Source organism: Leptonotus elevatus, chromosome 1 (genome assembly GCF_054856555.1).
Source record: "Leptonotus elevatus isolate MCC_2025b chromosome 1, RoL_Lele_1.0, whole genome shotgun sequence".
Classification (NCBI taxonomy): Eukaryota; Metazoa; Chordata; class Actinopteri; order Syngnathiformes; family Syngnathidae; genus Leptonotus; species Leptonotus elevatus.
The window spans coordinates 47069170-47088321 of NC_141239.1; the positions used below are offsets into that span (position 1 = coordinate 47069170).

Below are 19152 nucleotides of genomic sequence, written 5' to 3' on the forward strand. Positions count from 1 at the left end.
CAGTTTTTGAATTTCAACACACAAGCCAACAAGCAGAATTTCAAACCAAAGGGAAATTTTGAAAAAGTGTAACACGTCCCTGGGTGGGCTCGAACCACCAACCTTTCGGTTAACAGCCGAATGCGCTGACCCATTGCGCCACAGAGACACTGTAGGTAGCAATAATTTTAGTTTTTGCATTTTAACACACAAGCCAATAAGCAGAATTTCAAACCAAAGGGAAATTTTTAAAAACTTACACGTCCCTGGGTGGGCTCGAACCACCAACCTTTCGGTTAACAGCCGAATGCGCTGACCCATTGCGCCACAGAGACACTGTAAGTAGCGATAGTTACAGTTTTTGAATTTCATCACGTAAGCAAAGAAGCTGAAATTCAAACAAAAGGAAACTTTTGAAAAAGTTTAACACGTCCCTGGGTGGGCTCGAACCACCAACCTTTCGGTTAACAGCCGAATGCGCTGACCCATTGCGCCACAGAGACACTGTAATTAGCGATAGTTACAGTTTTTGCATTTCAACACACAAGCCAACAAGCAGAATTTCAAACCAAAGGGAAATTTTGAAAAACTTACACGTCCCTGGGTGGGCTCGAACCACCAACCTTTCGGTTAACAGCCGAATGCGCTGACCCATTGCGCCACAGAGACACTGTAAGTAGCGATAGTTTTAGTTTTTAAATTTCATCACGTAACAAAGAAGCTGAAAGTCAAACAAAAGGAAACTTTTGAAAAAGTGTAACACGTCCCTGGGTGGGCTCGAACCACCAACCTTTCGGTTAACAGCCAAATGCGCTGACCCATTGCGCCACCGAGACACTGTAAGTGATGATAGTTACAGTTTTTGAATTTCAACACACAAGCCAACAAGCAGAATTTCAAACCAAAGGGAAATTTTGAAAAACTTACACGTCCCTGGGTGGGCTCGAACCACCAACCTTTCGGTTAACAGCCGAATGCGCTGACCCATTGCGCCACAGAGACACTGTAAGTAGCAATAATTTTAGTTTTTGCATTTCAACACACAAGCCAACAAGCAGAATTTCAAACCAAAGGGAAATTTTGAAAAAGTGTAACACGTCCCTGGGTGGGCTCGAACCACCAACCTTTCGGTTAACAGCCGAATGCGCTGACCCATTGCGCCACAGAAAAACTGTAATTAGTGATAGTAACAGTTTTTGCATTTCATCACACGAGCCAACAAGCTGAAATTCAAAGAAATGCGAAATACTAACACGTGCCTGGGTGGGCTCGAACCACCAACCTTTCGGTTAACAGGCGAATGCGCTGACCCATTGCGCCACAGAGACACTGTAAGTAGCGATAGTTACAGTTTTTGCATTTCAACACACAAGCCAACAAGCAGAATTTCAAACCAAAGGGAAATTTTGAAAAACTTACACATCCCTGGGTGGGTTCGAACCACCAACCTTTCGGTTAACAGCCGAATGCGCTGACCCATTGCGCCACAGAGACAATGTAAGCAGCGATAGTTACAGTTTTTGAATTTCATCACGTAAGCAAAGAAGCTGAAATTCAAACGAAAGGGAACTTTTGAAAAAGTGTAACACGCCCCTGGGTGGGCTCGAACCACCAACCTTTCGGTTAACAGCCGAATGCGCTGACCCATTGCGCCACAGAAACACTGTTAGTGGCGATAGTTACAGTTTTTGCATTTCAACACACAAGCCAACAAGCAGAATTTCAAACCAAAGGGAACTTTTGAAAAAGTGTAACACGTTCCTGGGTGGGCTCGAACCACCAACCTTTCGGTTAACAGCCGAATGTGCTGACCCATTGCGTCACAGAGACACTGTAAGTAGCGATAGTTACAGTTTTTGAATTTCATCACGTAAGCAAAGAAGCTGAAATTCAAACGAAAGGGAACTTTTGAAAAAGTGTAACACGTCCCTGGGTGGGCTCGAACCGCCAACCTTTCGGTTAACAGCTGAATGCGCTGACCCATTGCGCCACAGAGACACTGTAAGTAGCGATAGTTACAGTTTTTATATTTCAACACACAAGCCAACAAACAGAATTTCAAACCGAAGGGAAATTTTTGAAAAACTGAGACGTCCCTGGGTTAGGCCCGAACCACCAACCTTTCAGTTAACAGCCGAATGCGCTGACCCATTGCGCCACAGAGACACTGTAAGTAACGATAGTTACAGTTTTTGAATTTCATCACGTAAGCAAAGAAGCTGAAATTCAAACGAAAGGGAACTTTTGAAAAAGTGTAACACGTGCCTGGGTGGGCTCGAACCACCAACCTTTCGGTTAACAGCCGAATGCACTGACCCATTGCGCCACAGAGACACTGTAAGTAGCGATAGTTACAGTTTTTGCATTTCAACACACAAGCCAACAAGCAGAATTTCAAACCAAAGGGAAATTTTGAAAAACTTAGACGTCCCTGGGTGGGCTCGAACCACCAACCTTTCGGTTAACAGCCGAATGCGCTGACCCATTGCGCCACAGAGACACTGTAAGTAGCGAAAATTACAGTTTTTGAATTTCATCACGTAAGCAAAGAAGCTGAAATTCAAACAAAAGGAAACTTTTGAAAAAGTGTAACACGTCCCTGGGTGGGCTCGAACCACCAACCTTTCGGTTAACAGCCGAATGCGCTGACCCATTGCGCCACAGAGACACTGTAAGTAGCGATAGTTACAGTTTTTAAATTTCAACACACAAGCCAACAAGCAGAATTTCAAACCAAAGGGAAATTTTGAAAAAGTGTAACACGTCCCTGGGTGGGCTCGAACTACCAATCTTTCGGTTAACAGCCGAATGCACCACAGAGACACTTCAAGTATAAATAGTTACAGTTTTTGAATTTCATCACATAAGCAAAGAAGCTGAAATTCAAACGAAAGGGAACTTTTGAAAAAGTGTAACACGTCACCGGGTGGGCTCGAACCACCAACCTTTCGGTTAACAGCTGAATGCGCCACAGAGACACTTCAAGTATAAATAGTTACAGTTTTTGAATTTCATCACATAAGCAAAGAAGCTGAAATTCAAAAGAAAGGGATTTTTTTTAAAAAGTGTAATAAGTCCCTGGGTGGGCTCTAACCACCAACCTTTCGGTTAACAGCCGAATGCGCTAACCCATTGCGCCACCGAGACACTGAAATTAGCAATATTAACAGTTTTTGCATTGCAACACACAAGCCAACAAGCAGAATTTAAAACCAAAGGGAAATTTTGAAAAAGTGTAACACGTCCCTGGGTGGGCTCGAACCACCAACCTTTCGGTTAACAGCCGAATGAACCACAGAGACACTTCAAGTATAAATAGTTACAGTTTTTGAATTTCATCACACAAGCCAACAAGCTGAAATTCAAAGAAATGCGAAATACTAACACGTGCCTGGGTGGGCTCGAACCACCAACCTTTCGGTTAACAGCCGAATGCGCTGACCCATTGCGCCACAGAGACACTGTAATTAGCGATAGTTACAGTTTTTGCATTTCAACACACAAGCCAACAAGCAGAATTTCAAACCAAAGGGAAATTTTGAAAAACTTACACGTCCCTGGGTGGGCTCGAACCACCAACCTTTCGGTTAACAGCCGAATGCGCTGACCCATTGCACCACAGAGACACTGTAAGTAGCGATAGTTACAGTTTTTGAATTTCATCACGTAAGCAAAGAAGCTGAAATTCAAACAAAAGGAAACTTTTGAAAAAGTGTAACACGTCCCTGGGTGGGCTCAAACCACCAACCTTTCGGTTAACAGCCGAATGCGCTGACCCATTGCGCCACAGAGACACTGTAAGTAGCGATAGTTACAGTTTTTGAATTTCATCACGTAAGCAAAGAAGCTGAAATTCAAACAAAAGGAAACTTTTGAAAAAGTGTAACACGTCCCTAGGTGGGCTCGAACCACCAACCTTTCGGTTAACAGCCGAATGCGCTGACCCATTGCGCCACAGAGACACTGTAAGTAGCGATAGTTACAGTTTTTGAATTTCAACACACAAGCCAACAAGCAGAATTTCAAACCAAAGGGAAATTTTGAAAAAGTGTAACACGTCCCTGGGTGGGCTCGAACCACCAACCTTTCGGTTAACAGCCAAATGCGCTGACCCATTGCGCCACAGAGACACTGTAAGTAGCAATAATTTTAGTTTTTGCATTTCAACACGCAAGCCAACAAGCAGAATTTCAAACCAAAGGGAAATTTTGAAAAACTTACACGTCCCTGGGTGGGCTCGAACCACCATCCTTTCGGTTAACAGCCGAATGCGCTGACCCATTGCGCCACAGAGACACTGTAAGTAGCGATAGTTACAGTTTTTGAATTTCATCACGTAAGCAAAGAAGCTGAAATTCAAACAAAAGGAAACTTTTGAAAAAGTGTAACACGTACCTGGGTGGGCTCGAACCACCAACCTTTCGGTTAACAGCCGAATGCGCTGACCCATTGCGCCACAGAGACACTGTAAGTAGCGTTAGTTACAGTTTTTGAATTTCAACACACAAGCCAACAAGCAGAATTTCAAACCAAAGGGAAATTTTGAAAAAGTGTAACACGTCCCTGGGTGGGCTCGAACTACCAACCTTTCGGTTAACAGCCGAATGCACCACAGAGACACTTCAAGTATAAATAGTTACAGTTTTTGAATTTCATCACATAAGCAAAGAAGCTGAAATTCAAACGAAAGGGAACTTTTGAAAAAGTGTAACACGTCACCGGGTGGGCTCGAACCACCAACCTTTCGGTTAACAGCTGAATGCGCCACAGATACACTTCAAGTATAAATAGTTACAGTTTTTGAATTTCATCACATAAGCAAAGAAGCTGAAATTCAAAAGAAAGGGATTTTTTTTAAAAAGTGTAATAAGTCCCTGGGTGGGCTCGAACCACCAACCTTTCGGTTAACAGCCGAATGCGCTAACCCATTGCGCCACGGAGACACTGAAATTAGCAATATTAACAGTTTTTGCATTGCAACACACAAGCCAACAAGCAGAATTTAAAACCAAAGGGAAATTTTGAAAAAGTGTAACACGTCCCTGGGTGGGCTCGAACCACCAACCTTTCGGTTAACAGCCGAATGAACCACAGAGACACTTCAAGTATAAATAGTTACAGTTTTTGAATTTCATCACACAAGCCAACAAGCTGAAATTCAAAGAAATGCGAAATACTAACACGTGCCTGGGTGGGCTCGAACCACCAACCTTTCGGTTAACAGCCGAATGCGCTGACCCATTGCGCCACAGAGACACTGTAAGTAGCGATAGTTACAGTTTTTGAATTTCAACACACAAGCCAACAAGCAGAATTTCAAACCAAATGGAAATTTTGAAAAAGTGTAACACGTCCCTGGGTGGGCTCGAACCACCAACCTTTCGGTTAACAGCCGAATGCGCTGACCCATTGCGCCACAGAGACAATGTAAGCAGCAATAATTTTAGTTTTTGCATTTCAACACACAAGCCAACAAGCAGAATTTCAAACCAAAGGGAAATTTTGAAAAACTTACACATCCCTGGGTGGGCTCGAACCACCAACCTTTCGGTTAACAGCCGAATGCGCTGACCCATTGCGCCACAGAGACACTGTAATTAGCAATAGTTACAGTTTTTGCATTTCAACACACAAGCCAACAAGCAGAATTTCAAACAAAAGGGTAATTTTGAAAAACTTACACGTCCCTGGGTGGGCTCGAACCACCAACCTTTCGGTTAACAGCTGAATGCGCTGACCCATTGCGCCACAGAGACACTGTAAGTAGCGAAAATTACAGTTTTTGAATTTCATCACGTAAGCAAAGAAGCTGAAATTCAAACAAAAGGAAACTTTTGAAAAAGTGTAACACGTCCCTGGGTGGGCTCGAACCACCAACCTTTCAGTTAACAGCCGAATGCGCTGACCCATTGCGCCACAGAAACACTGTAAGTAGCGATAGTTACAGTTTTTGAATTTCAACACACAAGCCAACAAGCAGAATTTCAAACCAAAGGGAAATTTTGAAAAAGTGTAACACGTCCCTGGGTGGGCTCGAACCACCAACCTTTCAGTTAACAGCCGAATGCGCTGACCCATTGCGCCACAGAGACACTGTAAGTAGCAATAATTTTAGTTTTTGCATTTCAACACACAAGCCAACAAGCAGAATTTCAAACCAAAGGGAAATTTTGAAAAACTTACACGTCCCTGGGTGGGCTCGAACCACCAACCTTTCGGTTAACAGCCGAATGCGCTGACCCATTGCGCCACAGAGACACTGTAAGTAGCGATAGTTACAGTTTTTGAATTTCATCACGTAAGCAAAGAAGCTGAAATTCAAACAAAAGGAAACTTTTGAAAAAGTGTAACACGTCCCTGGGTGGGCTCAAACCACCAACCTTTCGGTTAACAGCCGAATGCGCTGACCCATTGCGCCACAGAGAAACTGTAAGTAGCGATAGTTACAGTTTTTGAATTTCAACACACAAGCCAACAAGCAGAATTTCAAACCAAAGGGAAATTTTGAAAAAGTGTAACACGTCCCTGGGTGGGCTCGAACCACCAACCTTTCGGTTAACAGCCGAATGCGCTGTCCCATTGCGCCACAGAGACACTGTAAGTAGCAATATTTTTAGTTTTTGCATTTCAACACACAAGCCAACAAGCAGAATTTCAAACCAAAGGGAAATTTTGAAAAACTTACACGTCCCTGGGTGGGCTCGAACCACGAACCTTTCGGTTAACAGCCGAATGCGCTGACCCATTGCGCCACAAGGACACTGTAAGTAGTGATAGTTACAGTTTTTGAATTTCATCACGTAAGCAAAGAAGCTGAAATTCAAACAAAAGGAAACTTTTGAAAAAGTGTAACACGTCCCTGGGTGGGCTCTAACCACCAACCTTTCGGTTAACAGCCGAATGCGCTGACCCATTGCGCCACAGAGACACTGTAAGTAGCAATAATTTTAGTTTTTGCATTTCAACACACAAGCCAACAAGCAGAATTTCAAACCAAAGGGAAATTTTGAAAAACTTACACGTCCCTGGGTAGGCTCGAACCACCAACCTTTCGGTTAACAGCCGAATGCGCTGACCCATTGCGCCACAGAGACACTGTAATTAGCGATAGTTACAGTTTTTGCATTTCAACACACAAGCCAAGAAGCAGAATTTCAAACAAAAGGGAAATTTTGAAAAACCTACACGTCCCTGGGTGGGCTCTAACCACCAACCTTTCGGTTAACAGCTGAATGCGCTGACCCATTGCGCCACAGAGACACTGTAAGTAGCGAAAATTACAGTTTTTGAATTTCATCACGTAAGCAAAGAAGCTGAAATTCAAACAAAAGGAAACTTTTGAAAAAGTGTAACACGTCCCTGGGTGGGCTCGAACCACCAACCTTTCGGTTAACAGCCGAATGCGCTGACCCATTGCGCCACAGAGACACTGTAAGTAGCGATAGTTACAGTTTTTGAATTTCAACACACAAGCCAACAAGCAGAATTTCAAACCAAAGGGAAATTTTGAAAAAGTGTAACACGTCCCTGGGTGGGCTCGAACCACCAACCTTTCAGTTAACAGCCGAATGCGCTGACCCATTGCGCCACAGAGACACTGTAAGTAGCAATAATTTTAGTTTTTGCATTTCAACACACAAGCCAACAAGCAGAATTTCAAACCAAAGGGAAATTTTGAAAAACTTACACGTCCCTGGGTGGGCTCGAACCACCAACCTTTCGGTTAACAGCCGAATGCGCTGACCCATTGCGCCACAGAGACACTGTAAGTAGCGATAGTTACAGTTTTTGAATTTCATCACGTAAGCAAAGAAGCTGAAATTCAAACAAAAGGAAACTTTTGAAAAAGTGTAACACGTCCCTGGGTGGGCTCGAACCACCATCCTTTCGGTTAACAGCCGAATGCGCTGACCCATTGCGCCACAGAGACACTGTAAGTAGCGATAGTTACAGTTTTTGAATTTCAACACACAAGCCAACAAGCAGAATTTCAAACCAAATGGAAATTTTGAAAAAGTGTAACACGTCCCTGGGTGGGCTCGAACCACCAACCTTTCGGTTAACAGCCGAATGCGCTGACCCATTGCGCCACAGAGACAATGTAAGCAGCAATAATTTTAGTTTTTGCATTTCAACACACAAGCCAACAAGCAGAATTTCAAACCAAAGGGAAATTTTGAAAAACTTACACATCCCTGGGTGGGCTCGAACCACCAACCTTTCGGTTAACAGCCGAATGCGCTGACCCATTGCGCCACAGAGACACTGTAAGTAGCGATAGTTACAGTTTTTGAATTTCATCACGTAAGCAAAGAAGCTGAAATTCAAACCAAATGGAAATTTTGAAAAAGTGTAACACGTCCCTGGGTGGGCTCGAACCACCAACCTTTCGGTTAACAGCCGAATGCGCTGACCCATTGCGCCACAGAGACAATGTAAGTAGCAATAATTTTAGTTTTTGCATTTCAACACACAAGCCAACAAGCAGAATTTCAAACCAAAGGGAAATTTTGAAAAACTTACACGTCCCTGGGTGGGCTCGAACCACCAACCTTTCGGTTAACAGCCGAATGCGCTGACCCATTGCGCCACAGAGACACTGTAAGTAGCGATAGTTACAGTTTTTGAATTTCATCACGTAAGCAAAGAAGCTGAAATTCAAACAAAAGGAAACTTTTGAAAAAGTGTAACACGTCCCTGGGTGGGCTCGAACCACCAACCTTTCGGTTAACAGCCGAATGCGCTGACCCATTGCGCCACAGAGACACTGTAAGTAGCAATAATTTTAGTTTTTGCATTTCAACACACAAGCCAACAAGCAGAATTTCAAACCAACGGGAAATTTTGAAAAACTAACACGTCCCTGGGTTTGCTCGAACCACCAACCTTTCGGTTAACAGCCGAATGCGCTGACCCATTGCGCCACAGAGACACTGCAAGTAGCGATAGTTTTAGTTTTTGCATTTCAACACACAAGCCAACAAGCAGAATTTCAAACCAAAGGGAAATTCTGAAAATCTAACTCGTCACCGGGTGGGCTCGAACCACCAACCTTTTGGTTACCAGCCGAATGCGCCACAGAGACACTTCAAGTATAAATAGTTACAGTTTTTGAATTTCATCACATAAGCAAAGAAGCTGAATTTCAAACGAAAGGGAACTTTTGAAAAAGTGTAACACGTCAACGGGTGGGCTCGAACCACCAACTTTTCGGTTAACAGCCGAATGCGCTAACCCATTGCACCACAGAGACACTGAATTTAGCAATATTTACAGTTTTTGCATGTCAACACACAAGCCAACAAGCAGAATTTCAAAACAAAGGGAATTTTTGAAAAACTAACACTTCCCTGGGTGGGCTCGAACCACCAACCTTTCAGTTAACAGCCGAATGCGCTTACCCATTGCGCTACAGAGACTTTGTAAGTAGCGATAGTTTTAGTTTTTGCATTTCAACACACAAGCCAACAAGCAGAATTTCAAACCAAAGGGAAATTCTGAAAAACTAACACATCCCTGGGTGGGCTCGAACTATCAACCTTTCGGTTAACAGCCGAATGCGCCACAGAGACACTTCAAGTATAATTAGCTACTGTTTTTCATCACATAAGCAAAGAAGCTGAAATTCAAACGAAAGGGAACTTTTGAAAAAGTGTAACACGTCACCGGGTGGGCTCGAACCACCAACTTTTTGGTTAACAGCCGAACACACTGACCGATTGTGCCACAGAAAAACTGTAATTAGTGATAGTAACAGTTTTTGCATTTCATCACACGAGCCAACAAGCTGAAATTCAAAGAAATGCGAAATACTAACACGTGCCTGGGTGGGCTCGAACCACCAACCTTTCGGTTAACAGGCGAATGCGCTGACCCATTGCGCCACAGAGACACTGTAAGTAGCGATAGTTACAGTTTTTGCATTTCAACACACAAGCCAACAAGCAGAATTTCAAACCAAAGGGAAATTTTGAAAAACTTACACATCCCTGGGTGGGTTCGAACCACCAACCTTTCGGTTAACAGCCGAATGCGCTGACCCATTGCGCCACAGAGACAATGTAAGTAGCGATAGTTACAGTTTTTGAATTTCATCACGTAAGCAAAGAAGCTGAAATTCAAACAAAAGGAAACTTTTGAAAAAGTGTAACACGTCCCTGGGTGGGCTCGAACCAACAACCTTTCGGTTAACAGCCGAATGCGCTGACCCATTGCGCCACAGAGTCACTGTAAGTAGCAATAGTTACAGTTTTTGAATTTCAACACACAAGCCAACAAGCAGAATTTCAAACCAAAGGGAAATTTTGAAAAAGTGTAACACTTCCCTGTGTGGGCTCGAACCACCAACCTTTCGGTTAACAGCCGAATGCGCTGACCCATTGCGCCACAGAGACACTGTAAGTAGCAATAATTTTAGTTTTTGCATTTCAAAACACAAGCCAACAAGCAGAATTTCAAACCAAAGGGAAATTTTGAAAAACTTACACGTCCCTGGGTGGGCTCGAACCACCAACCTTTCGGTTAACAGCCGAATGCGCTGACCCATTGCGCCACAGAGACACTGTAAGTAGCGATAGTTACAGTTTTTGAATTTCATCACGTAAGCAAAGAAGCTGAAATTCAAACAAAAGGAAACTTTTGAAAAAGTGTAACTCGTCCCTGGGTGGACTCGAACCACCAACCTTTCGGTTAACAGCCGAATGCGCTGACCCATTGCGCCACAGAGACACTGCAAGTAGCGATAGTTACAGTTTTTGAATTTCAACACACAAGCCAACAAGCAGAATTTCAAACCAAAGGGAAATTTTGAAAAAGTGTAACACGTCCCTGGGTGGGCTCGAACCACCAACCTTTCGGTTAACAGCCGAATGCGCTGACCCATTGCGCCACAGAGACACTGTAGGTAGCAATAATTTTAGTTTTTGCATTTCAACACACAAGCCAATAAGCAGAATTTCAAACCAAAGGGAAATTTTTAAAAACTTACACGTCCCTGGGTGGGCTCGAACCACCAACCTTTCGGTTAACAGCCGAATGCGCTGACCCATTGCGCCACAGAGACACTGTAAGTAGCGATAGTTACAGTTTTTGAATTTCATCACGTAAGCAAAGAAGCTGAAATTCAAACAAAAGGAAACTTTTGAAAAAGTTTAACACGTCCCTGGGTGGGCTCGAACCACCAACCTTTCGGTTAACAGCCGAATGCGCTGACCCATTGCGCCACAGAGACACTGTAATTAGCGATAGTTACAGTTTTTGCATTTCAACACACAAGCCAACAAGCAGAATTTCAAACCAAAGGGAAATTTTGAAAAACTTACACGTCCCTGGGTGGGCTCGAACCACCAACCTTTCGGTTAACAGCCGAATGCGCTGACCCATTGCGCCACAGAGACACTGTAAGTAGCGATAGTTACAGTTTTTAAATTTCATCACGTAACAAAGAAGCTGAAAGTCAAACAAAAGGAAACTTTTGAAAAAGTGTAACACGTCCCTGGGTGGGCTCGAACCACCAACCTTTCGGTTAACAGCCAAATGCGCTGACCCATTGCGCCACCGAGACACTGTAAGTGATGATAGTTACAGTTTTTGAATTTCAACACACAAGCCAACAAGCAGAATTTCAAACCAAAGGGAAATTTTGAAAAACTTACACGTCCCTGGGTGGGCTCGAACCACCAACCTTTCGGTTAACAGCCGAATGCGCTGACCCATTGCGCCACAGAGACACTGTAAGTAGCGATAGTTACAGTTTTTGAATTTCATCACGTAAGCAAAGAAGCTGAAATTCAAACAAAAGGAAACTTTTGAAAAAGTGTAACACGTCCCTGGGTGGGCTCAAACCACCAACCTTTCGGTTAACAGCCGAATGCGCTGACCCATTGCGCCACAGAGACACTGTAAGTAGCAATAATTTTAGTTTTTGCATTTCAACACACAAGCCAACAAGCAGAATTTCAAACCAAAGGGAAATTTTGAAAAAGTGTAACACGTCCCTGGGTGGGCTCGAACCACCAACCTTTCGGTTAACAGCCGAATGCGCTGACCCATTGCGCCACAGAAAAACTGTAATTAGTGATAGTAACAGTTTTTGCATTTCATCACACGAGCCAACAAGCTGAAATTCAAAGAAATGCGAAATACTAACACGTGCCTGGGTGGGCTCGAACCACCAACCTTTCGGTTAACAGGCGAATGCGCTGACCCATTGCGCCACAGAGACACTGTAAGTAGCGATAGTTACAGTTTTTGCATTTCAACACACAAGCCAACAAGCAGAATTTCAAACCAAAGGGAAATTTTGAAAAACTTACACATCCCTGGGTGGGTTCGAACCACCAACCTTTCGGTTAACAGCCGAATGCGCTGACCCATTGCGCCACAGAGACAATGTAAGTAGCGATAGTTACAGTTTTTGAATTTCATCACGTAAGCAAAGAAGCTGAAATTCAAACAAAAGGAAACTTTTGAAAAAGTGTAACACGTCCCTGGGTGGGCTCGAACCAACAACCTTTCGGTTAACAACCGAATGCGCTGACCCATTGCGCCACAGAGTCACTGTAAGTAGCAATAGTTACAGTTTTTGAATTTCAACACACAAGCCAACAAGCAGAATTTCAAACCAAAGGGAAATTTTGAAAAAGTGTAACACTTCCCTGTGTGGGCTCGAACCACCAACCTTTCGGTTAACAGCCGAATGCGCTGACCCATTGCGCCACAGAGACACTGTAAGTAGCAATAATTTTAGTTTTTGCATTTCAACACACACAAGCCAACAAGCAGAATTTCAAACCAAAGGGAAATTTTGAAAAACTTACACGTCCCTGGGTGGGCTCGAACCACCAACCTTTCGGTTAACAGCCGAATGCGCTGACCCATTGCGCCACAGAGACACTGTAAGTAGCGATAGTTACAGTTTTTGAATTTCATCACGTAAGCAAAGAAGCTGAAATTCAAACAAAAGGAAACTTTTGAAAAAGTGTAACACGTCCCTGGGTGGACTCGAACCACCAACCTTTCGGTTAACAGCCGAATGCGCTGACCCATTGCGCCACAGAGACACTGCAAGTAGCGATAGTTACAGTTTTTGAATTTCAACACACAAGCCAACAAGCAGAATTTCAAACCAAAGGGAAATTTTGAAAAACTTACACGTCCCTGGGTGGGCTCGAACCACCAACCTTTCGGTTAACAGCCGAATGCGCTGACCCATTGCGCCACAGAGACACTGTAAGTAGCGATAGTTACAGTTTTTGAATTTCATCACGTAAGCAAAGAAGCTGAAATTCAAACAAAAGGAAACTTTTGAAAAAGTTTAACACGTCCCTGGGTGGGCTCAAACCACCAACCTTTCGGTTAACAGCCGAATGCGCTGACCCATTGCGCCACAGAGACACTGTAATTAGCGATAGTTACAGTTTTTGCATTTCAACACACAAGCCAACAAGCAGAATTTCAAACCAAAGGGAAATTTTGAAAAACTTACACGTCCCTGGGTGGGCTCGAACCACCAACCTTTCGGTTAACAGCCGAATGCGCTGACCCATTGCGCCACAGAGACACTGTAAGTAGCGATAGTTACAGTTTTTGAATTTCATCACGTAACAAAGAAGCTGAAAGTCAAACAAAAGGAAACTTTTGAAAAAGTGTAACACGTCCCTGGGTGGGCTCGAACCACCAACCTTTCGGTTAACAGCCAAATGCGCTGACCCATTGCGCCACCGAGACACTGTAAGTGATGATAGTTACAGTTTTTGAATTTCAACACACAAGCCAACAAGCAGAATTTCAAACCAAAGGGAAATTTTGAAAAACTTACACGTCCCTGGGTAGGCTCGAACCACCAACCTTTCGGTTAACAGCCGAATGCGCTGACCCATTGCGCCACAGAGACACTGTAAGTAGCGATAGTTACAGTTTTTGAATTTCATCACGTAAGCAAAGAAGCTGAAATTCAAACAAAAGGAAACTTTTGAAAAAGTGTAACACGTCCCTGGGTGGGCTCAAACCACCAACCTTTCGGTTAACAGCCGAATGCGCTGACCCATTGCGCCACAGAGACACTGTAAGTAGCAATAATTTTAGTTTTTGCATTTCAACACACAAGCCAACAAGCAGAATTTCAAACCAAAGGGAAATTTTGAAAAAGTGTAACACGTCCCTGGGTGGGCTCGAACCACCAACCTTTCGGTTAACAGCCGAATGCGCTGACCCATTGCGCCACAGAGACACTGTAAGTAGCAATAATTTTAGTTTTTGCATTTCAACACACAAGCCAACAAGCAGAATTTCAAACCAAAGGGAAATTTTGAAAAACTTACACGTCCCTGGGTGGGCTCGAACCACCAACCTTTCGGTTAACAGCCGAATGCGCTGACCCATTGCGCCACAGAGACACTGTAAGTAGCGATAGTTACAGTTTTTGAATTTCATCACGTAAGCAAAGAAGCTGAAATTCAAACAAAAGGAAACTTTTGAAAAAGTGTAACACGTCCCTGGGTGGGCTCGAACCACCAACCTTTCGGTTAACAGCCGAATGCGCTGACCCATTGCGCCACAGAGACACTGTAAGTAGCAATAATTTTAGTTTTTGCATTTCAACACACAAGCCAACAAGCAGAATTTCAAACCAAAGGGAAATTTTGAAAAACTTACACGTCCCTGGGTGGGCTCGAACAGCCAACCTTTCGGTTAACAGCCGAATGCGCTGACCCATTGCGCCACAGAGACACTGTAAGTAGCGATAGTTACAGTTTTTGAATATCATCACGTAAGCAAAGAAGCTGAAATTCAAACAAAAGGAAACTTTTGAAAAAGTGTAACACTTCCCTGGGTGGGCTCGAACCACCAACCTTTCGGTTAACAGCCGAATGCGCTAACCCATTGCGCCACGGAGACACTGAAATTAGCAATATTTACAGTTTTTGCATTGCAACACACAAGCCAACAAGCAGAATTTCAAACCAACGGGAAATTTTGAAAAACTAACACGTCCCTGGGTTTGCTCGAACCACCAACCTTTCGGTTAACAGCCGAATGCGCTGACCCATTGCGCCACAGAGACACTTCAAGTAGCGATAGTTTTAGTTTTTGCATTTCAACACACAAGCCAACAAGCAGAATTTCAAACCAAAGGGAAATTCTGAAAATCTAACTCGTCACCGGGTGGGCTCGAACCACCAACCTTTTGGTTACCAGCCGAATGCGCCACAGAGACACTTCAAGTATAAATAGTTACAGTTTTTGAATTTCATCACATAAGCAAAGAAGCTGAATTTCAAACGAAAGGGAACTTTTGAAAAAGTGTAACACGTCAACGGGTGGGCTCGAACCACCAACTTTTCGGTTAACAGCCGAATGCGCTAACCCATTGCACCACAGAGACACTGAAATTAGCAATATTTACAGTTTTTGCATGTCAACACACAAGCCAACAAGCAGAATTTCAAAACAAAGGGAATTTTTGAAAAACTAACACTTCCCTGGGTGGGCTCGAACCACCAACCTTTCAGTTAACAGCCGAATGCGCTTACCCATTGCGCTACAGAGACTTTGTAAGTAGCGATAGTTTTAGTTTTTGCATTTCAACACACAAGCCAACAAGCAGAATTTCAAACCAAAGGGAAATTCTGAAAAACTAACACATCCCTGGGTGGGCTCGAACTATCAACCTTTCGGTTAACAGCCGAATGCACCACAGAGACACTTCAAGTATAATTAGCTACTGTTTTTCATCACATAAGCAAAGAAGCTGAAATTCAAACGAAAGGGAACTTTTGAAAAAGTGTAACACGTCACCGGGTGGGCTCGAACCACCAACTTTTTGGTTAACAGCCGAACACACTGACCGATTGTGCCACAGAAAAACTGTAATTAGTGATAGTAACAGTTTTTGCATTTCATCACACAAGCCAACAAGCTGAAATTCAAAGAAATGCGAAATACTAACACGTGCCTGGGTGGGATCGAACCACCAACCTTTCGGTTAACAGGCGAATGCGCTGACCCATTGCGCCACAGAGACACTGTAAGTAGCAATAGTTACAGTTTTTGCATTTCAACACACAAGCCAACAAGCAGAATTTCAAACCAAAGGGAAATTTTGAAAAACTTACACGTCCCTGGGTGGGCTCGAACCACCAACCTTTCGGTTAACAGCCGAATGCGCTGACCCATTGCGCCACAGAGACACTGTAAGTAGCGATAGTTACAGTTTTTGAATTTCATCACGTAAGCAAAGAAGCTGAAATTCAAACAAAAGGAAACTTTTTGAAAAAGTGTAACACGTCCCTGGGTGGGCTTGAACCACCAACCTTTCGGTTAACAGCCAAATGCGCTGACCCATTGCGCCACCGAGACACTGTAAGTAGCGATAGTTACAGTTTTTGAATTTCAACACACAAGCCAACAAGCAGAATTTCAAACCAAAGGGAAATTTTGAAAAAGTGTAACACTTCCCTGTGTGGGCTCGAACCACCAACCTTTCGGTTAACAGCCTAATGCGCTGACCCATAGCGCCACAGAGACACTGTAAGTAGCAATAATTTTAGTTTTTGCATTTCAACACACAAGCCAACAAGCAGAATTTCAAACCAAAGGGAAATTTTGAAAAACTTACACGTCCCTGGGTGGGCTCGAACCACCAACCTTTCGGTTAACAGCCGAATGCGCTGACCCATTGCGCCACAGAGACACTGTAAGTAGCGATAGTTACAGTTTTTGAATTTCATCACGTAAGCAAAGAAGCTGAAATTCAAACAAAAGGAAACTTTTGAAAAAGTGTAACACGTCCCTGGGTGGACTCGAACCACCAACCTTTCGGTTAACAGCCGAATGCGCTGACCCATTGCGCCACAGAGACACTGCAAGTAGCGATAGTTACAGTTTTTGAATTTCAACACACAAGCCAACAAGCAGAATTTCAAACCAAAGGGAAATTTTGAAAAAGTGTAACACGTCCCTGGGTGGGCTCGAACCACCAACCTTTCGGTTAACAGCCGAATGCGCTGACCCATTGCGCCACAGAGACACTGTAGGTAGCAATAATTTTAGTTTTTGCATTTCAACACACAAGCCAACAAGCAGAATTTCAAACCAAAGGGAAATTTTTAAAAACTTACACGTCCCTGGGTGGGCTCGAACCACCAACCTTTCAGTTAACAGCCGAATGCGCTGACCCATTGCGCCACAGAGACACTGTAAGTAGTGATAGTTACAGTTTTTGAATTTCATCACGTAAGCAAAGAAGCTGAAATTCAAACAAAAGGAAACTTTTGAAAAAGTTTAACACGTCCCTGGGTGGGCTCGAGCCACCAACCTTTCGGTTAACAGCCGAATGCGCTGACCCATTGCGCCACAGAGACACTGTAATTAGCGATAGTTACAGTTTTTGCATTTCAACACACAAGCCAACAAGCAGAATTTCAAACCAAAGGGAAATTTTGAAAAACTTACACGTCCCTGGGTGGGCTCGAACCACCAACCTTTCGGTTAACAGCCGAATGCGCTGACCCATTGCGCCACAGAGACACTGTAAGTAGCGATAGTAACAGTTTTTGAATTTCATCACGTAAGCAAAGAAGCTGAAATTCAAACAAAAGGAAACTTTTGAAAAAGTGTAACACGTCCCGGGGTGGGCTCGAACCACCAACCTTTCAGTTAACAGCCAAATGCGCTGACCCATTGCGCCACCGAGACACTGTAAGTGATGATAGTTACAGTTTTTGAATTTCAACACACAAGCCAACAAGCAGAATTTCAAACCAAAGGGAAATTTTGAAAAAGTGTAACACGTCCCTGGGTGGGCTCGAACCACCAACCTTTCGGTTAATAGGCGAATGCGCTGACCCATTGCGCCACAGAGACACTATAAGTAGCGGTAGTTACAGTTTTTGCATTTCCTCACACAAGCCAACAAGCAGAATTTCAAACCAAAGGGAAATTTTTAAAAACTTACACGTCCCTGGGTGGGCTCGAACCACCAACCTTTCGGTTAACAGCCGAATGCGCTGACCCATTGCGCCACAGATACACTGTAAGTAGCTATAGTTACAGTTTTTGAATTTCATCACGTAAGCAAAGAAGCTGAAATTCAAACAAAAGGAAACTTTTGAAAAAGTGTAACACGTCACCGGGTGGGCTCGAACCACAAACCTTTTGGTTAACAACCGAATGCGCCACAGAGACACTTAAAGTTTAAATAGTTACAGTTTTTGAATTTCATCACATAAGCAAAGAAGCTGAAATTCAAACAAAAGGGAATTTTTTAAAAAGTGTTATACGTCCCTGGGTGGGCTCGAATCACCAACCTTTTGGTTAACAGCCGAATGCGCTAACCCATTGCGCCACAGAGACACTGAAATTAGCAATATTTACAGTTTTTGCATTTCAACACACAAGCCAACAAGCTGAATTTCAAACCATAGGGAAATTCTGAAAAACTAACACGTCCCAGGGTGGGCTCGAACCATCAACCTTTCGGTTAACAGCCGAATGCGCCACAGAGACACTTCAAGTATAAATAGTTACAGTTTTTGAATTTCATCACTTAAGCAAAGAAGCTGAAATTCAAACGAAAGGGAACTTTTGAAAAAGTGCAACACGTGCCTGGGTGGGCTCGAACCACCAACTTTTTTGTTAACAGCCGAACACACTGACTGATTGTGCCACAGAAAAACTGTAATTAGTGATAGTAACAAATTTTGCATTTCATCACACAAGCCAACAAGCTGAAATTCAAAGAAATGCAAAATACTAACACATGCCTGGGTGGGCTAGAACCACCAACCTTTCGGTTAACAGCCGAATGCGCTGACCCATTGCGCCACAGAGACACTGTAAGTAGCGATAGTTACAGTTTTTGAATTTCATCACGTAAGCAAAGAAGCTGAAATTCAAACAAAAGGAAACTTTTGAAAAAGTGTAACACGTCCCTGGGTGGGCTCGAACCACCAACCTTTCGGTTAACAGCCAAATGCACTGACCCATTGCGCCACAGAGACACTGTAAGTAGCGGTAGTTACAGTTTTTGCATTTCAACACACAAGCCAACAAGCAGAATTTCAAACCAAAGGGTAATTTTGAAAAACTTACACGTCCCTGGGTGGGCTCGAACCACCAACTTTTCGGTTAACAGCCGAATGCGCTGACCCATTGCGCCACAGAGACACTGTA

At 43.5% G+C, this 19152-nt stretch overlaps 43 non-coding genes across 43 annotated transcripts; all 43 read right to left on the reverse strand.

Moving 5' to 3' along the window:
- Positions 1 to 74: 74 nt before the first annotated feature.
- On the reverse strand, positions 75 to 148 carry trnan-guu (transfer RNA asparagine (anticodon GUU)). Its single transcript has one exon. It is a non-coding gene; the product is annotated as a tRNA-Asn (tRNA).
- A 92-nt stretch (positions 149 to 240) lies between these two features.
- trnan-guu (transfer RNA asparagine (anticodon GUU)) lies at positions 241 to 314 on the reverse strand. Its single transcript has one exon. It is a non-coding gene; the product is annotated as a tRNA-Asn (tRNA).
- A 94-nt stretch (positions 315 to 408) lies between these two features.
- Positions 409 to 482, reverse strand: trnan-guu (transfer RNA asparagine (anticodon GUU)). Its single transcript has one exon. It is a non-coding gene; the product is annotated as a tRNA-Asn (tRNA).
- Positions 483 to 574: 92 nt separating this feature from the next.
- trnan-guu (transfer RNA asparagine (anticodon GUU)) lies at positions 575 to 648 on the reverse strand. The gene has a single exon. It is a non-coding gene; the product is annotated as a tRNA-Asn (tRNA).
- Positions 649 to 907: 259 nt separating this feature from the next.
- trnan-guu (transfer RNA asparagine (anticodon GUU)) lies at positions 908 to 981 on the reverse strand. The gene has a single exon. It is a non-coding gene; the product is annotated as a tRNA-Asn (tRNA).
- A 418-nt stretch (positions 982 to 1399) lies between these two features.
- trnan-guu (transfer RNA asparagine (anticodon GUU)) lies at positions 1400 to 1473 on the reverse strand. Its single transcript has one exon. It is a non-coding gene; the product is annotated as a tRNA-Asn (tRNA).
- A 932-nt stretch (positions 1474 to 2405) lies between these two features.
- Positions 2406 to 2479, reverse strand: trnan-guu (transfer RNA asparagine (anticodon GUU)). Its single transcript has one exon. It is a non-coding gene; the product is annotated as a tRNA-Asn (tRNA).
- Positions 2480 to 2573: 94 nt separating this feature from the next.
- Positions 2574 to 2647, reverse strand: trnan-guu (transfer RNA asparagine (anticodon GUU)). Its single transcript has one exon. It is a non-coding gene; the product is annotated as a tRNA-Asn (tRNA).
- A 1220-nt stretch (positions 2648 to 3867) lies between these two features.
- Positions 3868 to 3941, reverse strand: trnan-guu (transfer RNA asparagine (anticodon GUU)). Its single transcript has one exon. It is a non-coding gene; the product is annotated as a tRNA-Asn (tRNA).
- A 260-nt stretch (positions 3942 to 4201) lies between these two features.
- trnan-guu (transfer RNA asparagine (anticodon GUU)) lies at positions 4202 to 4275 on the reverse strand. The gene has a single exon. It is a non-coding gene; the product is annotated as a tRNA-Asn (tRNA).
- Positions 4276 to 5329: 1054 nt separating this feature from the next.
- trnan-guu (transfer RNA asparagine (anticodon GUU)) lies at positions 5330 to 5403 on the reverse strand. Its single transcript has one exon. It is a non-coding gene; the product is annotated as a tRNA-Asn (tRNA).
- A 92-nt stretch (positions 5404 to 5495) lies between these two features.
- trnan-guu (transfer RNA asparagine (anticodon GUU)) lies at positions 5496 to 5569 on the reverse strand. The gene has a single exon. It is a non-coding gene; the product is annotated as a tRNA-Asn (tRNA).
- Positions 5570 to 6163: 594 nt separating this feature from the next.
- trnan-guu (transfer RNA asparagine (anticodon GUU)) lies at positions 6164 to 6237 on the reverse strand. The gene has a single exon. It is a non-coding gene; the product is annotated as a tRNA-Asn (tRNA).
- A 262-nt stretch (positions 6238 to 6499) lies between these two features.
- Positions 6500 to 6573, reverse strand: trnan-guu (transfer RNA asparagine (anticodon GUU)). Its single transcript has one exon. It is a non-coding gene; the product is annotated as a tRNA-Asn (tRNA).
- A 760-nt stretch (positions 6574 to 7333) lies between these two features.
- trnan-guu (transfer RNA asparagine (anticodon GUU)) lies at positions 7334 to 7407 on the reverse strand. Its single transcript has one exon. It is a non-coding gene; the product is annotated as a tRNA-Asn (tRNA).
- A 260-nt stretch (positions 7408 to 7667) lies between these two features.
- Positions 7668 to 7741, reverse strand: trnan-guu (transfer RNA asparagine (anticodon GUU)). The gene has a single exon. It is a non-coding gene; the product is annotated as a tRNA-Asn (tRNA).
- A 94-nt stretch (positions 7742 to 7835) lies between these two features.
- Positions 7836 to 7909, reverse strand: trnan-guu (transfer RNA asparagine (anticodon GUU)). Its single transcript has one exon. It is a non-coding gene; the product is annotated as a tRNA-Asn (tRNA).
- A 94-nt stretch (positions 7910 to 8003) lies between these two features.
- trnan-guu (transfer RNA asparagine (anticodon GUU)) lies at positions 8004 to 8077 on the reverse strand. Its single transcript has one exon. It is a non-coding gene; the product is annotated as a tRNA-Asn (tRNA).
- Positions 8078 to 8337: 260 nt separating this feature from the next.
- On the reverse strand, positions 8338 to 8411 carry trnan-guu (transfer RNA asparagine (anticodon GUU)). Its single transcript has one exon. It is a non-coding gene; the product is annotated as a tRNA-Asn (tRNA).
- A 92-nt stretch (positions 8412 to 8503) lies between these two features.
- Positions 8504 to 8577, reverse strand: trnan-guu (transfer RNA asparagine (anticodon GUU)). The gene has a single exon. It is a non-coding gene; the product is annotated as a tRNA-Asn (tRNA).
- A 94-nt stretch (positions 8578 to 8671) lies between these two features.
- Positions 8672 to 8745, reverse strand: trnan-guu (transfer RNA asparagine (anticodon GUU)). Its single transcript has one exon. It is a non-coding gene; the product is annotated as a tRNA-Asn (tRNA).
- A 1218-nt stretch (positions 8746 to 9963) lies between these two features.
- Positions 9964 to 10037, reverse strand: trnan-guu (transfer RNA asparagine (anticodon GUU)). Its single transcript has one exon. It is a non-coding gene; the product is annotated as a tRNA-Asn (tRNA).
- A 428-nt stretch (positions 10038 to 10465) lies between these two features.
- On the reverse strand, positions 10466 to 10539 carry trnan-guu (transfer RNA asparagine (anticodon GUU)). The gene has a single exon. It is a non-coding gene; the product is annotated as a tRNA-Asn (tRNA).
- Positions 10540 to 10633: 94 nt separating this feature from the next.
- On the reverse strand, positions 10634 to 10707 carry trnan-guu (transfer RNA asparagine (anticodon GUU)). Its single transcript has one exon. It is a non-coding gene; the product is annotated as a tRNA-Asn (tRNA).
- Positions 10708 to 10801: 94 nt separating this feature from the next.
- trnan-guu (transfer RNA asparagine (anticodon GUU)) lies at positions 10802 to 10875 on the reverse strand. The gene has a single exon. It is a non-coding gene; the product is annotated as a tRNA-Asn (tRNA).
- Positions 10876 to 10967: 92 nt separating this feature from the next.
- On the reverse strand, positions 10968 to 11041 carry trnan-guu (transfer RNA asparagine (anticodon GUU)). Its single transcript has one exon. It is a non-coding gene; the product is annotated as a tRNA-Asn (tRNA).
- A 94-nt stretch (positions 11042 to 11135) lies between these two features.
- trnan-guu (transfer RNA asparagine (anticodon GUU)) lies at positions 11136 to 11209 on the reverse strand. The gene has a single exon. It is a non-coding gene; the product is annotated as a tRNA-Asn (tRNA).
- A 92-nt stretch (positions 11210 to 11301) lies between these two features.
- trnan-guu (transfer RNA asparagine (anticodon GUU)) lies at positions 11302 to 11375 on the reverse strand. The gene has a single exon. It is a non-coding gene; the product is annotated as a tRNA-Asn (tRNA).
- A 259-nt stretch (positions 11376 to 11634) lies between these two features.
- On the reverse strand, positions 11635 to 11708 carry trnan-guu (transfer RNA asparagine (anticodon GUU)). Its single transcript has one exon. It is a non-coding gene; the product is annotated as a tRNA-Asn (tRNA).
- A 586-nt stretch (positions 11709 to 12294) lies between these two features.
- trnan-guu (transfer RNA asparagine (anticodon GUU)) lies at positions 12295 to 12368 on the reverse strand. Its single transcript has one exon. It is a non-coding gene; the product is annotated as a tRNA-Asn (tRNA).
- Positions 12369 to 12798: 430 nt separating this feature from the next.
- Positions 12799 to 12872, reverse strand: trnan-guu (transfer RNA asparagine (anticodon GUU)). The gene has a single exon. It is a non-coding gene; the product is annotated as a tRNA-Asn (tRNA).
- A 94-nt stretch (positions 12873 to 12966) lies between these two features.
- trnan-guu (transfer RNA asparagine (anticodon GUU)) lies at positions 12967 to 13040 on the reverse strand. Its single transcript has one exon. It is a non-coding gene; the product is annotated as a tRNA-Asn (tRNA).
- Positions 13041 to 13132: 92 nt separating this feature from the next.
- Positions 13133 to 13206, reverse strand: trnan-guu (transfer RNA asparagine (anticodon GUU)). The gene has a single exon. It is a non-coding gene; the product is annotated as a tRNA-Asn (tRNA).
- Positions 13207 to 13466: 260 nt separating this feature from the next.
- trnan-guu (transfer RNA asparagine (anticodon GUU)) lies at positions 13467 to 13540 on the reverse strand. The gene has a single exon. It is a non-coding gene; the product is annotated as a tRNA-Asn (tRNA).
- A 595-nt stretch (positions 13541 to 14135) lies between these two features.
- trnan-guu (transfer RNA asparagine (anticodon GUU)) lies at positions 14136 to 14209 on the reverse strand. Its single transcript has one exon. It is a non-coding gene; the product is annotated as a tRNA-Asn (tRNA).
- Positions 14210 to 14301: 92 nt separating this feature from the next.
- On the reverse strand, positions 14302 to 14375 carry trnan-guu (transfer RNA asparagine (anticodon GUU)). The gene has a single exon. It is a non-coding gene; the product is annotated as a tRNA-Asn (tRNA).
- A 94-nt stretch (positions 14376 to 14469) lies between these two features.
- On the reverse strand, positions 14470 to 14543 carry trnan-guu (transfer RNA asparagine (anticodon GUU)). Its single transcript has one exon. It is a non-coding gene; the product is annotated as a tRNA-Asn (tRNA).
- Positions 14544 to 16095: 1552 nt separating this feature from the next.
- Positions 16096 to 16169, reverse strand: trnan-guu (transfer RNA asparagine (anticodon GUU)). Its single transcript has one exon. It is a non-coding gene; the product is annotated as a tRNA-Asn (tRNA).
- Positions 16170 to 16598: 429 nt separating this feature from the next.
- On the reverse strand, positions 16599 to 16672 carry trnan-guu (transfer RNA asparagine (anticodon GUU)). The gene has a single exon. It is a non-coding gene; the product is annotated as a tRNA-Asn (tRNA).
- A 94-nt stretch (positions 16673 to 16766) lies between these two features.
- On the reverse strand, positions 16767 to 16840 carry trnan-guu (transfer RNA asparagine (anticodon GUU)). Its single transcript has one exon. It is a non-coding gene; the product is annotated as a tRNA-Asn (tRNA).
- A 94-nt stretch (positions 16841 to 16934) lies between these two features.
- On the reverse strand, positions 16935 to 17008 carry trnan-guu (transfer RNA asparagine (anticodon GUU)). The gene has a single exon. It is a non-coding gene; the product is annotated as a tRNA-Asn (tRNA).
- Positions 17009 to 17434: 426 nt separating this feature from the next.
- On the reverse strand, positions 17435 to 17508 carry trnan-guu (transfer RNA asparagine (anticodon GUU)). The gene has a single exon. It is a non-coding gene; the product is annotated as a tRNA-Asn (tRNA).
- A 262-nt stretch (positions 17509 to 17770) lies between these two features.
- On the reverse strand, positions 17771 to 17844 carry trnan-auu (transfer RNA asparagine (anticodon AUU)). Its single transcript has one exon. It is a non-coding gene; the product is annotated as a tRNA-Asn (tRNA).
- Positions 17845 to 19152: the final 1308 nt, after the last annotated feature.